Source organism: Canis aureus, chromosome 3 (assembly GCF_053574225.1).
Source record: "Canis aureus isolate CA01 chromosome 3, VMU_Caureus_v.1.0, whole genome shotgun sequence".
In the NCBI taxonomy this organism is placed as follows: domain Eukaryota; kingdom Metazoa; phylum Chordata; class Mammalia; order Carnivora; family Canidae; genus Canis; species Canis aureus.
This window is the reverse complement of record NC_135613.1, coordinates 28,329,596-28,344,138: the sequence shown is the minus strand read 5'-3', so window position 1 is coordinate 28,344,138 and position 14,543 is coordinate 28,329,596. Positions and strand designations below refer to the sequence as shown.

At 42.9% G+C, this 14,543-nt stretch overlaps 1 protein-coding gene and 1 long non-coding RNA gene across 15 annotated transcripts in view; both read left to right on the top strand.

The window, feature by feature from the left end:
- Nucleotides 1-10,580, top strand: part of LOC144310436 (uncharacterized) — a 32,096-nt gene extending 21,516 nt beyond the window's left edge. The window contains exon 2 of the long non-coding RNA XR_013376161.1: nt 10,386-10,580. This is a non-coding gene — a long non-coding RNA (uncharacterized LOC144310436). The remainder of the gene's footprint in view (nt 1-10,385) is intronic.
- The window catches only part of CAMTA1 (calmodulin binding transcription activator 1), an 847,309-nt gene that overhangs the window by 80,623 nt on the left and 752,143 nt on the right, over nt 1-14,543 (top strand). The gene's annotated exons all lie outside the window — the stretch shown is intronic.

The following is a 14,543-nucleotide window of genomic DNA, read 5'->3' as shown; positions in this document are numbered from 1 at the left end:
TTTAGGGATTCTAGTAAGTTGTAAGCCACCTGGATATAGTTTTTGTACGCATGATTCAGAGAAAACTAATCTGGGAGTCAGAAAAACCTGCTTTTGACTAGCAGGGTATCTGGATGTGCCATTTATATCTTTTGAGGAAGTTCTACAAAACTAAAGAACTGGAATAGAAAGACTTCAGAGGACTTCCATGTTGATGTTATTAAAAACAGTGAAATCAGTTGTTCAGTTTAACAGTAAAGGAGTCTGTAAAACATCTCATGGATCTTCAGTTTTATCCCACGTGAAATGTAGATATTGTTATGTCTCCTTGCTTTTTGGGGTTGTTGACAGGATAAATGAGACACAGTGTGCTGGACACACTGGGAACCCAGAAGGAGGGTACTTTTGAAATTAAACTTTGTCCTGTGGCTTTGCTGTTGGCAGCTGTGACTGTCATGCTGAGAGGTGGTTGTAGTGAAGTCTGTGGTGAATGGCCAGGTTGCCTGGGGTCAAGTGCCACCTCCCACCTTGGCCCCTTGCAAGTGGTTTGACCTCTCTGTGCCTCAGTTTCCTTCCTCTTTAAAATGGAGCTGATAAGAACAGCCCCCTGCTCAGAGGGTCATGGTGCATCTTTAGGGGTAGGTGTCTGCAAAGTACTTAGAGCAAGGGGCGGCATGCGGGGAGGCAGTGTCTGTGGCACGCTGGGAGAGACCCAGGCAGGGTGGAGTTTCAGTGACACAGAATTCTGAGGGAGACACAAATGTCACAGGACATGAAGCTTCAGAGAGCTTCCCTGTTAGTCTCCTGATGTTGTCTGGGAGAGCCAGGTGTGCTTGTGGGAAGAGGGTCTGGGATGCTCAGTTATTGGGCACCTCTGAACATATTCAGGTTCAGGTGTGTAAAGGCAAATCTGGGCTTCTAACCTTTTAGGAAGAAAAGGTAGATGAGTAAGAGCACTTAACCCATTCATGTTAGTGGTTTTTGACTGTGGAGATGCAAGAAAAGAAATCCATGGGAGAGGCATGTCTTTCACAGTTTTGGCTCCCAAGGAGGCAGAAAACTGAATGAGGTTTCTGTGCTTCCTCCGAAGTTGAAGAAGGGGAAGGAAGTCACCACTGCAGAGGGCAGGTCACGTATTTTTCCAGGTGCTTTCCATACATTGTAATTATCTAAATTTATCTATGAGGTGAGTAGTGTGTCCACCCTATTTTGCACCTGAAAACACTGATTGATCAGGTGGTTAAATCAGCCCTCATAGGGCAATACTCCTAGAAAATAATGGGACTGAGACTTAAATGTAGGTACTGTCCTTCTGGCACCTGTCCCCTTATTTTTACCGGCAAATGTGGCTATACTCCTGACAGAAAATAAATTTGCCATTTGGTTGCAGGAGACTCAGCCATGTGCATTACTGTCTCTTAGCTCTTCGTAACCCCAACTTAGTAAAGCCTCAGTGACCTGCCACCACCATTGCCAGGAAGGCTCCAGCATACATGTGACGCTTACAGGGGCTCCCTAACAGGGCTTTCTCCCTCTTGGCTGCACATCCAGGATCACTTGTACAGGTTTAAAGTATGGAGCCCTGGCCGTGTCCCAGGGTCTGATCTGGCCATTCTAGCAGAATCGGTAGATTCAGAAATACAAGAAATTTATGTTATGATCAGAAAAAAAAAGTTAAATAATTGGACCTCTGCTTCTAGAACATGGGCCAGTGCTATTCTATAGTTAGCTACATTGTGAGTTAAATGGGCCTTTGCGGGCCAATTTAGTAATTCAGCCACCTGTAATCAGCACCCCTTCTGTGGGAAAAGTCCCAGCTGTCCACTCCGTAGAACATAGTCTTCTAAGAAGTGGGCATCTGACCCTCTCCACAACTGGATTTGAAGTTAGTCACAGAGCTGAATACAGTTAGGGGGCTCCAATGCCACCTTCTATCACTTCTCTTTTCTTCTTCCATCTAGTTTGCTTTATTTTTCCCTCCTTTCCTCTAGCTCCCAAATCATCCTGCTCCTGTCCTTCCTCTTTTTCTTCGTCTCTGTCCTGGGGCAGATCCCTCTGGATGTGTCTGTCCTTGGACCTTAAAGCACTTGGAAGCCTCCAGGGGGCCTAACATGAAATAGGTGTTCACATCAACATTTCTTAATTTGCCTTCCTATCGATCTTTTAGAAGTGTTAGTCTGAACATTGTCAGCTTTTGTTGGCGATTCACTGAGTAGGACAGAGTGTGGGGCAGTAGGATGGACTTGATCGTTCTTGAGGCCCTTGGTATCAAGCTTTCCGTGTGTTTGCTGCATGGTGTTTAGAGCTAGACTATGAGGCTGTGTGGGTTGGACTTCTCACTTTGCTCCTGAGAAGGGAAGGCCCTTCCTCGGCGTCCCCCGCCCCCTCACACACACACTTAGTGAGGGTAGCAGAACAGGAACTGTGACACCCGAGGCTGTGTGCCACTCTTCTTATGCCTTGAGATACGGTGGCTGAGCAGCTGGCCCTCCTGTGTCTGTGCCCCTCACGTGAACAGACTCAGCGGGGCCTAGTGCTTTGGGGGCCACCCTGGAGCCTCCTCCCGGCCCCCATCTGGCCACTGTGGGAGCCCTCTGATGGAGGTTCGCCTTTCTTTGGGCATCTCTGGCTCTGGGAAACGCGCTCCGAGGATGAGAAGCTGTTCTGGCCATTCCTCATTGGCACTCAGCTCTTGCCAGAGAGGGAGTTGGAGGAGGAGAGGCGGCAGCCATGTGGCTGCATGGTCAGGAGAGCACGGGAAACCTTTCCTGTTTGTTCTTGTTGGTGCTTCTTGTTTCCCTGGGAAACTGTGGCCGTGGTTACCGTGGACTGTATGACATGCTCCCAAATCCTAGGATTTAGACCAGACTTTCCACTTTGCGCACACGTCTTCACCTAGGTTTGCAGATACACTGCCTGATGACAAATTGCACATGTGCCTACCTCAGAACTTTGGTTATTCTGGTTTGATTGTCCAGTCCCCCCCACCCCCCATGCTGGTCCTTTTGAGTATTTTTACCCCTCTTTGCCCTTCATTTTTCCAAGGAGAAACCTGAGTGTTTTACTTCTCATATGTACAGTGGCAGGAGCACTGATAGGGAGGGTTGAAACCCTGGGCTGGGCTGTTGCCTTGACTTGGTTTTGCCGGCTCCTGTACAAGTTACAGCGTCTGGCACAGGAGCTTGCACATAGTAGACGCTCAGCAAACACTCACTCTTTCCATTCTCATTAGCACAGGTAATTAAGAACAGGAGCTGATAGACTGCACGTATCTGTGCAGAGATATATCTGTAATTAAAGTTTTAATTAAAGAAACACCAGACCAGGCAGATGGTTCTTATGCCTGCATCCTGTAAACCAAACAGCCATGGCTTTTTGGTCTTGCAAACAAGCAAAGCGGAGACTGGCATCTCTCAGGGATGGCACCAGAGGGGAGGGGTACTCGTATTAACTAGCCTAATCTAATTTTGTTAGTACTCTATGTGATGCCACATCCAGGGATAATCACTGTAGTTTGAAATGGAAACACGATACATCAAAGTTATATCCCAACCAAAGCTTTGAAACTTCAGTCAAGGGCATTACCACAGCCCAGCTGGTATATCACAAGGCATGTGGTTTTGTGCTAGATCACAAAAGCTGACAAAGTGTTATTTAGGATCATCAGCTAAATACAGTTTTAAATTAGAGTGCTATCATCCCAATTTTTTCGAGTTTTTGCCACCATATAGCAGTGTAGTATTGAGATAGGGGATATGTGTCTGCCTTGCTTGTATAGGTCCTCTGTGCTGCTTATGTCACAGTGACCTTAATGACCAACCAAGTACAGAATTCAAAAAAAAAAAAAAAAAAACAAAACAACCACAGGGGATAACAAAAAGATACCTATCTCAGGTCTTACCCCTTAGAAGAACCTCCACCCAAGGAGCTCCATGAACGTGTTTAGGTCATGCCACTGTTAGCAGGAGGCCAAGGCAGTGCAGAGAAGAGGCTATGGAAGGTCCACGCCAGTTCACCTGGACCTCTTGAGATGCATCCACTCCTTAGCCTCCAGTTTCTTACCCTTCCTTGTAATCGTTTGCTCATCTTTGCTCATGACTTTCTGCAATTACTGCACTGCCGGTGGGTAGATCTATAGCTCAGTTACATGCCAGTTGATGTAGCTATGTTTTTACCACCTATGTCTCACTCATTTATTTTCTGTTTGTTAGAACCAGCATTGAGGGATCCCTGGGTGGCGCAGCGGTTTAGCGCCTGCCTTTGGCCCAGGGCGTGATCCTGGAGACCCGGGATCGAATCCCATATCGGGCTCCTGGTGCATGGAGCCTGCTTCTCCCTCTGCCTATGTCTCCGCCTCTCTCTCTCTCTCTCTCTCTGGGTGTGACTATCATAAATAAATAAAAATTAAAAAAAAAAAAAAAAAGAACCAGCATTGAAGATGTTCATTTTCTATTTCACAGTGAAACATCTTAGTTTAGAGGGTTAAGAGAGTAGTTTCTGCTTTGCTTAATTGTAGGAGACCTTATCCCTGTTTCTTTTATTTTTATTTTATTTTATTTTTATTCTATTTTATTTTATTTTATTGTTATTATTTTTTTGTAATACGCCACAATTTTTAGTGCGACATGGCCTTATCCCTGTTTCTTTTAAAGGAAACAGGGCTCTCAACAGAAAAAGCCTGTGTCACACCGGGATGTATATAGGTGTCTTCACATTAAAGACCGTGTCTCTCTCTCTCTCACACACACACACACACACACACACACACACACACACAAGACCGTGTCACAAAGTTGTAGAACCCAGAAGTACTTTAACTCCTCATAATACTGTCGGTAAATCAGAACTCCATCATCTTAGCAGACATGCCAAATCTACAAACTTGTGATGCTCTGTGAGTGACACATCCATGTGATGAGGAGACAGAAATGTTTTCACCGTCTTTTTGCTTGGGGAAGACTTCTGTTATTTGGGGAGATCCTCTTTGGTTTTAGAAGAAGCCAGTTAAATAAATGCAAGCTAATTTGAATAAGTGGTCTTGGATGTGTGTGTCCAGGAAATACTGTCTGTCAGACCTTAGAGACAAAGTGCTCCTAAGTAGTGAGTCGCCATTTTATGTGCAGAATTTGAACTTGACCAGCTACGAAGTCTGTTTCTTCTCTCGTTTGGTTGGAGACCTTAGCATGTAACCCTCCTGTGTGTAGCACAGTGTTCGGTTGTAGGAGGTTTCCTAGGAGGTGATGTGTTGCTGCTCAGAGGATGACAGAAGCTCTTCCTTTCAGGGTAGCAAATGTTTCTCCACAGAGAGAAGGAAGCATCAGCAAAGAAACCCACCTGGAATAGGAGGTTTTTAATTTCTTATTCTGTGGTGGGCATGAAGAGAGCTTTTGCTCTCCCCAGTACCTGGGTGTTGATGGGGTTGGGAGTGGTGGTGGTGGAGTGTTGTCCACCCTCAAATGACTTAAATCCAAGCACTTATTCATTGATTGAGTACTTAGTTGAATGCCTAGTAGCAGGCGCTGTCCTAGTTACTGGAAATAAAGCAGTAAACAGAAGAAGGCCATTCTCCTCAAAGAGCTTGTTTTCTGAGTGGGGGAGGAGGAGTCACAACCAATAAACAGAAACTAAGTAACAGTAATTGAAGGATTCTGTGTGCCAGTAGTGTTTATTAACTAGGTACTCCTCAGAGCACTGAGGAGGTAGGTGTTCTTCTCCTTGTTTTGTAGGCAAGGAAACCGGGGTACAGAGAGATAGAAATAAGTGCTCAGTGTCAGATAGCAGGACGCGGTGCTGCTGGTCTTCCAACCCTGTTGACCTGCCATCAGGTTTCATGCTCTTCACACTATGTGATTTTCTCTTTTAAGCAACCGCCTAATCTGTTTATTTCTACACCAACACAGAAATGCTGATGATACTAGGTGTGATGAAGATCAGTGAAAGCAAAGTGAACCGTTGAGAGGGTTCCTGGATGTTAGCCTGGGGGTGTGCAGGTGTGTGCTATGTTAGAGAGCTTGACTTGGGCAGGTGTCTGGTAAAGTGATTTGAAGGAAGTGACACAGTGATCCAGGTGGTATCTGGAGTAAGAGTATTCCAAGCAGAGGGAAAACAGAAGGAACGGTCCCCAGATGGATGTGGGTTTGGCAGTACTGGAGAAGAAGTGAAGAGAACAGCAAGGAGGCCAGTGTGATTGCTCTGAGTGGGTGTGGTGAGAAGAGTAGGATGAGGTAGCCAGGGGCCGTGTCTCACAGGGCTTGATGGGGCACAGTAAAGTCTTCTGATTTTAGCGAATGAGAAAGGAAGCCATATGAGAATTGTTGAGCAGGAAGATAGCATGATTTAAGGGATCATTCTGAATGCAGTGCAGAGTATAGTTTAGGGCAGGGGTCGGCAAGCCCATCAGGTGAAGGCTGGATCCAGCCAGGTACCTGTTTTCGTGCAGCCTGCAAACTAAGATGCTTTTTACATTTTTAAATGGTTGAAAAAAATTAGATGAGTAATAATTTGTACATGGAAATTATACGTAATTCAAATTTCAGTGTCCATTTAAGTTCAAGTTTTATTGGAATAGGGCCACACTCATTCATTTGCATATTGTTGGAGTCTGCTTTTGAGCTGCAACAGCCAAGTTGAGTGGTTGCGACAGAGACCATCTGGCCCACAGAGCCTAAAATATTTACTATCGGGCCCTTTAAGAAAAAGTTTGCTGACCCTAGTTTAGGGCCATAGGGCTGGAAGTAAGGAGACCAGTGAGGAGACCATCGTGAGGTCTGATGGTGGCCTGAACCAGGGTGGTGAGAAGTGGTCAGATACTGGATGTGTTTTTGAGGGAGAGCGGACAGGTTGTGTGCAAATATGAGGAGTTGGGTTGGATGCCAATGTTTTTGCACTGAGCAGCTGGGGGAATGCAGCTTCTCTTTGCTGAGATTGGGAAGCCCGTGGGAGCTGCAGGTTGGGGAGAAAGGGTGAGGAGAAAGCAAGAGTTGTGTTTTGGACGTGTTAACTCTAACATGCCAAGTGGAGGTGTTGACTAGACAGTCACATATATGAATTGTAATCTAGAGGAGAGGCCTAGGCTCGAGCCAGACTTCTCAGTATTTTGGCATGTAGAAGGTTCTTACAGCTGTGGGATGCATGGGATGTGAATGGGGTATGGATAGGGAGAGGTGTTCAAACACGGAGCACTGGGGTGTGAAGAGGAAGGAGAAGGAAGCAAATAAGAATGGTAGGGAACCACCAGAAGAAGGAAAACCAAGAGGGTGAGGTCTGGAAGAATGTGTTTCAAAGCAGAGAGAATGATCCTCTGTGTCAAATGCTGCTAACGGTCGGCTAAGATGCAGACAGAATTGACCATGTACCTGGCAGCATGGAGGTCAGTAGTGACTTTGATATGAGCTGGATGAGTGAAGTGGTGAGGACAAAAGCCCTGTCCCGGCTGGTTCAAGCAAAAATGGGAGGACAGGAAGCAGAGCTGGTGCTTTCAAAGAGTTCTGCTTTCTGCTGCCCAAATGCATGCTGTGAGGGGGCAGAGTAGGGTTTAACCGGGGATTGGGATTTTGCTGGGGGAAGGGGCAAAGGAGCTGAGCTGTAACGATGGACTGATACTTTAAGCCAGACAGATAGCAAAAAGGGAAGCATGAGGGAGATGAGGGCAGCAAGAGGCCATGGCATCAGAGTTTTTCAAGGAATAGGATCAGGAATGGTTGGAGTGGAGGGGCAGAGTACCTGGGTGGCTTAGTTAAGCATCTGATTCAACTCTTGATTTCAGCTCAGATCATGGATCTCAGGGTATAGAATCGAGCCCCGAGTTTGTGCTCTGCTCTGGGCGTGGAGCCTGCTTTGGTATTCTCTCTCTTCTCTCCTCCTGACCACCCACTTCTCTCTTTAAAAAAAAAAAAAAAAAAAAAAAAAAAAAAGAATGGTTGGAATAGAGATAGTCAAAGACAGGGATGCTTGAATTTGATTGTGATGGAGTGCAGTTATGGTTAACATCAAGGCCGAGGGCAGTGCTGTCCAATAGAAATACAATGTGAGTCACATGTGTAATTTTGAATGTTTTAAAAGCCATGTTTTAAAAAAGTGAAAAATAAATGGAATTAAATTTAATGATACATTAAGCTCAATATCTAAAATATGTGAACATGTAATTAATATAAAAATTTTTGAGATATTTTACATTTATTTTGTACTAAGTCTTTGAAATCCAAAACGGATTTTATACTTTGAGCATCTCTTAATTCAGACCAGGCACAATTTCAAGTGCTCAGTATCCACATGTGGCTCATGGCTACCATCTTGGACAGGTTGAAGATTATCATGGAAGTATGGTTCAAGTAAGGTTATTAGAGAGGAGTGGGTCAAGGAACAGGCCAGTGTTTAGGAAGGATTGTCTGCATGGATTTGAAAGCACTTATGACCCCTTTTGAGAGTAACAGGGTTGGAGAGGCAGAAGGGGGATGCTGTGGCTGTTGGTATGATTGATGTTTCAGTGCTCACTGCTCTAACCTTCTACCCACCAAAGAGCATTTCCTAACTCTAACCCTGTCCTACTTCTCAGAGCATCTGTGAGGTTCTGAGGGATTGCTCTAGCCTCATTTTAAATCCAGGTGGTACCTCCTTGGAATGATGGGTTTGGGACAAGACTTCTGAGTCACAGTGAAGTGTCAGAACACAAGGCCATAATTTTGACAAGATCTTCCAAAAATGGCAGCTTTTCACTTGGGTTTTTATTTTCATCCAGAAGGCTTTTCATTGCCTCACTAATGAAAATGTTAACTCCATGTGGGCAACTCATTATAGCCATTTCCTCCACCACCACCCCTGCACCAGGAAAAAAATAACCCTTTAGATTTTTATCTTTATTTAGTCCTATCTTTAATTTTGGTCTTTGTTTTGGCATAATCCTCAGATACCTCAAATGTTAGTTATGTTTCACCCTGAAATGTGCTTGAATCTCTACAGAAGTTGGCGTTTAGTAGCTTCGAGGTAGTCCCATGTGATGCAGACGGCTGCCTACAAAACCTGCCTGTCCTCATCTGATGCTTTTGAAAGGGCAGGCATGGTCATGGTCAGCCTTTTACCGCGTAGAGGATTTTTATATAAATATATGGTACACATGCACACCTGGGTGTATATACCTGGGTGTATAATAAGTTACATAGATAAATACACTTAGTATTTGGCTTTGATCCACAATATGTCTTTAAAGATTAATAAAAGTTGATGATGGGGCCGGAAGCTGTTTTTTTAGCCTTGTAGGCCAGGAAAATTCAAGTGTTTAGAAAGGGTAAATGGGAATGCTGCAGCTGCTCACGTGCTCTTGCTCCTTTCTATACAGCTAATGAGCTCCGGGGAAACAGGTGCATGGATACCTCAATTCTGTACCTTTATCAAGTTTAAATTATTTTAGCTTCTCTCTAGTTTGGTTAGGTTAACCAGTAAGTAAGTAAGACAAAATAAAATGAATAAAATAAAATAAAATAAAATAAATAAAATAATAAAATATAAATAAATAAAATATAAATAAAATAAAATATAAATAAAATAAAATAAAATAAAATAAATCTTACCAGCCTTGATATTTAGGAAGAGTCTGTTTTGAGCCATGTATTTGTGAACTTTATATTCTTGGATGACTTCTGTTTTGAAGGAGTAATTGCTTGTTCATTTTGTATGAACTAATGGTGCGAGAATGTGGGGTCTAGGTATTTTGTTTTGTTAGCATCCAGACTTCAGTAATAACCATGAGTGTCACCGAGTCCACCTGGTTGCTAAGTGTGCATCGTCTATAAGTGTAATGTCTTTCTTCTGGCACCATTGTACTCATGCGAAAGAAAACTCAGTAAACACAATTTAGTAATAAGGAAAGCTTACTCATTACATAAGTTTTCTTAAACTCTCTTTATTCTAATTAAAATGTTTCCATCTAATAGGGAAGTGGATGAATACCAAGAAGTGGAAATTAAGCGAGAAGTTAAAAGAACATTGATGGCTTTATTGCAGTTGGTTTTGAGCTTTTTCTCTCTACTAAATGGTGTTTTGCTTATAAAGTCACTCCTTCACACATAAATCTTTATGACGAGTGGACTGGAACTTATTCCAACAAAAGAAGAGTGGGTTTATGATGCTACTTGTAAATGATAACACATGTTATGTAAGAGAACCAAAGCATTAGCTTTTTAAAAGCATTTTTGGAATGATTAACTTAATTTGGTCCACACACAAGTCTAGTTTTCTTGAAAGTGAAGGTCAGTGTGTCTAGGAGACTAGGAAAGTAAGCGCTTTGACACTTGTTCATTATTTTTTATTTAGATCTGGGTCACTAGCATGCTCTTCTTATAATTCTCGCCTCAAAAAAAAAAAAAAAAATCCAAAGCATAACATTTGAACTTGTACTTTTGTTCCTTCAGAAATTTACTGCTGACACTGAAACTTGATCCAGCGTGGCCTTCATAACCCTAACCAAAGTGGATGCTTGTTCTGTAGGGGGCAAGCCCTCGGCCGCCCTTGTCCTAGAACTCATGTGTACACCAGCTCTCTGGATGCTTCTCTGTGTTGTCATCTCAATTGGCGTTTATTAATAAAGCATTTATTAACTCAAAACACCCATCTGTGCATGTAGCTGGGGCTATTCATTTACGGATACAACCTGCCCCACCTGCCCCACCACTCCCCCTGTCCTCCTCTGCTCCCACCCTTCCTGGTTTTGTGCCTGGCAGACAGGCTCTTTCTATAGGCCAACCCGGATGTCACTTCTCTGTGCACCCTTTTTGCACAGCCTGTCCTGTTGGCTCACTTTTAATGGGCACTGCTTTCCATGTCCCTGGCCACAGCATATTGTATTTTGTCTCTTTATTGGTGTTATTAGTCCCCTAAACTTTGAGCTCCTTGGAGCAGGTGCTAGACCTCACCAACTTCTCTTTCCCTAGAGCCCAGCCCAGCGTTGTGCATGGCTGTGAGTAAATGAATGTGTATGGATGAACCAGGAAGGAATGGTGGGGTAATGTACCAATATTACCAGTGTAACCAAATGTTACCACTGTTACCAAAGGTAACCAATGTTACCTTTTCAAGCCAAAAAGGTAAACCTAATATTTTAGGGGAAGAGAATGAATACCATTTTCATTTATGTAGTCTTATAATTTGGGTGGCAGAAAGCAAATATTCAGAGAACAAGTCAGAAGCTGCTGTCTGATTCCACAGAGAGTCACATTTTATATTTAAAAAAAAATGTAATTTACATTTAATCGCCTAGAAATCTTCAGTTTGTTGTTCTGGTGTCTTAATTAACTAATTATTTAATTGACTAACAACTAAGGGAATAGATCATAAATGTGAGGACTCTCCTTGTAAGAAGCCCACAGCTCTTTTCTTTCCATGACCTGTCCTTTTTAGTACCATCCTTGAGGCTTATGAAACTGACTTGCCTCTCTGCATTGGATACATGCTTGAATATGATGGTTCTTTCATAAGTACCTGGCTCCATGGGAATTCACTAGTCATGCTTCTGTTCAGTCAATTTGAGGTTTGGTTAGAAATCATTCCCATAGTAGAAAAGCAAATTAGCATTACACATTCCCCCCACCCCACCCCTTCAACCCCCCTCGCAGAGGTTTTCCCAGCTTCTCAAAGACTCATTAGCACGAGTGTTCAGTGTTTTACCCAAAATCACTGACTTTAAAATGGCTCTTCCCCTCCAGTAGCACCCAAGCAAGGGGAGGTAAGTGAGACAGATCAGAATGAGCAGACCTTCTGTTGCTTTCCTCAGCACTAGTGTGCATTTGGTGGTTTAAGGGCCAGTGTGGAAAGTCAACCTGTAGCTTATTAGGATCTTACATAATTAAGGAAATGTTATTCCTACTCCTCATTCAGTATTCCTTGGAATACTGCATTCCTCTGACCTGTGAAGCTGCTTGGAAGTACCGAGTGGCAGTGCTGGGGATTTAGTGTGAGCTGTCCACCTTCTCATTCCTGTGCTTCACCTAATGGTGTCTAGCAGGGGAGCCTCTCAAAGCATTGTGTTGTGTTGCATCAATATGTACTTAGACACGCTAATCTGAATTAGAGAGCTGATTGTACATAATGACTCCTTGGGGATGCTGTGGTAGAAAAAAGAAAACAAAAACTTAAGTCATTTACTGAATATGCATAGTCAGTAAAAAATCCTTCTAAAATTAGTATTAATTGAATCTGAACCTTGATCATCTTTGAACCTTTAATTTTTAATTCAATAAAAACTCTTGTGGCCTCTTAAAGATACATCCTACAACTAATAAAAGTTACATTGTAATAATTGTAAAAAGGCTGATTGTAAAACACCCAATTTTGAGTTACTGTAGGGAAGTGATTTATATGTACATACGCACACACACAGACATACATATGTTCTATACAAACCGTAGTTTGTCTTTATTCAGACGTCTCCTTCTCTCTCTGCCTCTGGAAATGGGGCACATTTTCTTCAGTTAAAAACAGAAATAGAAGCGATGGTCTTGACCCATTTTACACTTATTTATTTCAGGCTTTCACCACACACTTGTTCATGGGTGCAGCAAGAAGAGGGACCCACAGAGCTGGAGCGGTGAGGGCTGGCCCTTTGGACTGAGCACTGGAGGAACTTGTAAGGGGATCTTGACATCCTGCAGCCCCACATCTGGCTCTGAGACAATTCCATTAGTGAAGTGATCACACTTAAAACCCCAAATTAATGTGAGCTGAATGTCACTGAAAATGAAGTCATTTAAAGTGGCCTACTCTTGCTTTACTCACAGTTCTTATGTGGGAGATCCACAGTGTGACCTGGCTGTGGAAGAGCAAGTCTGTCCAATGCTACCTGGTCACAGAGGTCTCAGTGATCATCCTCGGGCCCCTTGGTGAGCCTCTCTTTTCATAAAGTTCTTGTCTCCAGAGCAGTGATAGAATTATGTGCTGGTTGCTGTCTTGTCTCCTACAAGAATGGAAGCCCCACAAGGGCAGGGCCTCTGTCCTGTTCATCTCATATCTTCAGTGTGTAGGGCAGGGCCTGGCGCAGTGTGGAGTCTGAATAAATGCTGTCAAGTGAATAAATGGGTCAACTGGAATGGCATCCTTTTTGAATGTTTGCTTTTAATTTACCTTTTACATATAACTTTTTAAAATGATAAAACAGTGAAATGAGGGTAAATGTAAAAATTTTGTGATTGAAGCAAGTGGCACAAGGTGTTTATGAGTTACCAGAGCAAATTGGGACTTTAGAATATTGGATTACGTGTTTACTCTCCGTCCTGGCATCCATGCCTCCTGATGATAAAGCATAGGAAATAGATGTAGGAGAGACAGGAGTCCTGTGTCTGGAATACAGGCATACCTCAGAGATCTTGGAGTTTTCATCCCAGGCCTCTGCAATAAAGCAAGTATCACAATAAAATGAGTCAAATGAGTGTTTTTGTTTCCAGTGCATATGAAAGTTAGGTTTATACTATACTGTGCTCTATTAAATATGTAATAGCATTATGTCTTAAAAAATGTACAGAACCTTAATTTAAAAACATTGCTGAAAAATGCTAACAATCATCTGAGCTTTCAGTGAGTTGTGACCTTTTCGTTGGTGGTGGGTCTTGCCTTGATGTAGTGGTTGCAAGATGCTCAGGGTGGTGGGTACTGTAGGCCAGGGTGGCCATGGCAATTTCTTACAAGACAACAATGAAATTTGCTGTATAGATCGACTCTTCTTTCATAGATGCTTTTTCTCTAGCCTGTGATGCTGTTTGATAGCATTTCCCCCATAATAGATCTTTTTTCAAAATTGGAGTCAGTCCCCTCAAACCCTGCCACTGCTTTGTCACGTAAGTTTATGGAATATTCTAAATCTTTTGTTGTCATTTCAACAGTCTTCACCGGGAACAGATTCCACCTCAAGATGCTTGTCCATAAGAAACAACTCATCATCTGTTCAAGTTTTATCATAAGGTTTCAGCAATTCGGTCCCATCTTCAGGCTCCACTTCTAATTCTAGTTCTCTGGCTATTTTTACCACATCTACAGTGACTTCCTCCCCTGAAGTCCTGACCCCTTCAAAGTCATCCATATGAGTGGGAATCCATTTATTCCAAATTCCTGTTTGTGTTGATATTTTGACCTCTTTCCATGAATCATGAATGTTTTTAATGGCATCTAGATAGTTCTTTCCAGAGGTTTTCAGTTTACTTTGCCCAGATCCATCAGAGGAATTCATATCTATGGTAGCTATTGCCCTGTGAAGTATATTTCTTAAATAATAAGACTTGAAAGTCAGAATTACTCCTTGATCCATGGGCTGCAGGATGTATGTTATATTAGTATGCATGGAAACAACATTCTTCGCCTTGTACATCTCCATCAGAGCTCTTGGGTGACCACGTGCATTGTCAATGAACAGTACTATTTTGGAAGGGATCTTTTTTCCTGAGCAGTAGGTCTCAACAGTGGGCTTAAGACATTCAGCAAACCATGTTGTAAACAGATGTGCTGTCATCCAGGCTTTGTTGTTCCATTTATAGAGCACAGCAGAGTAAATTCAGCATAGTTCTTTAGCATAATTCTAGAATTTG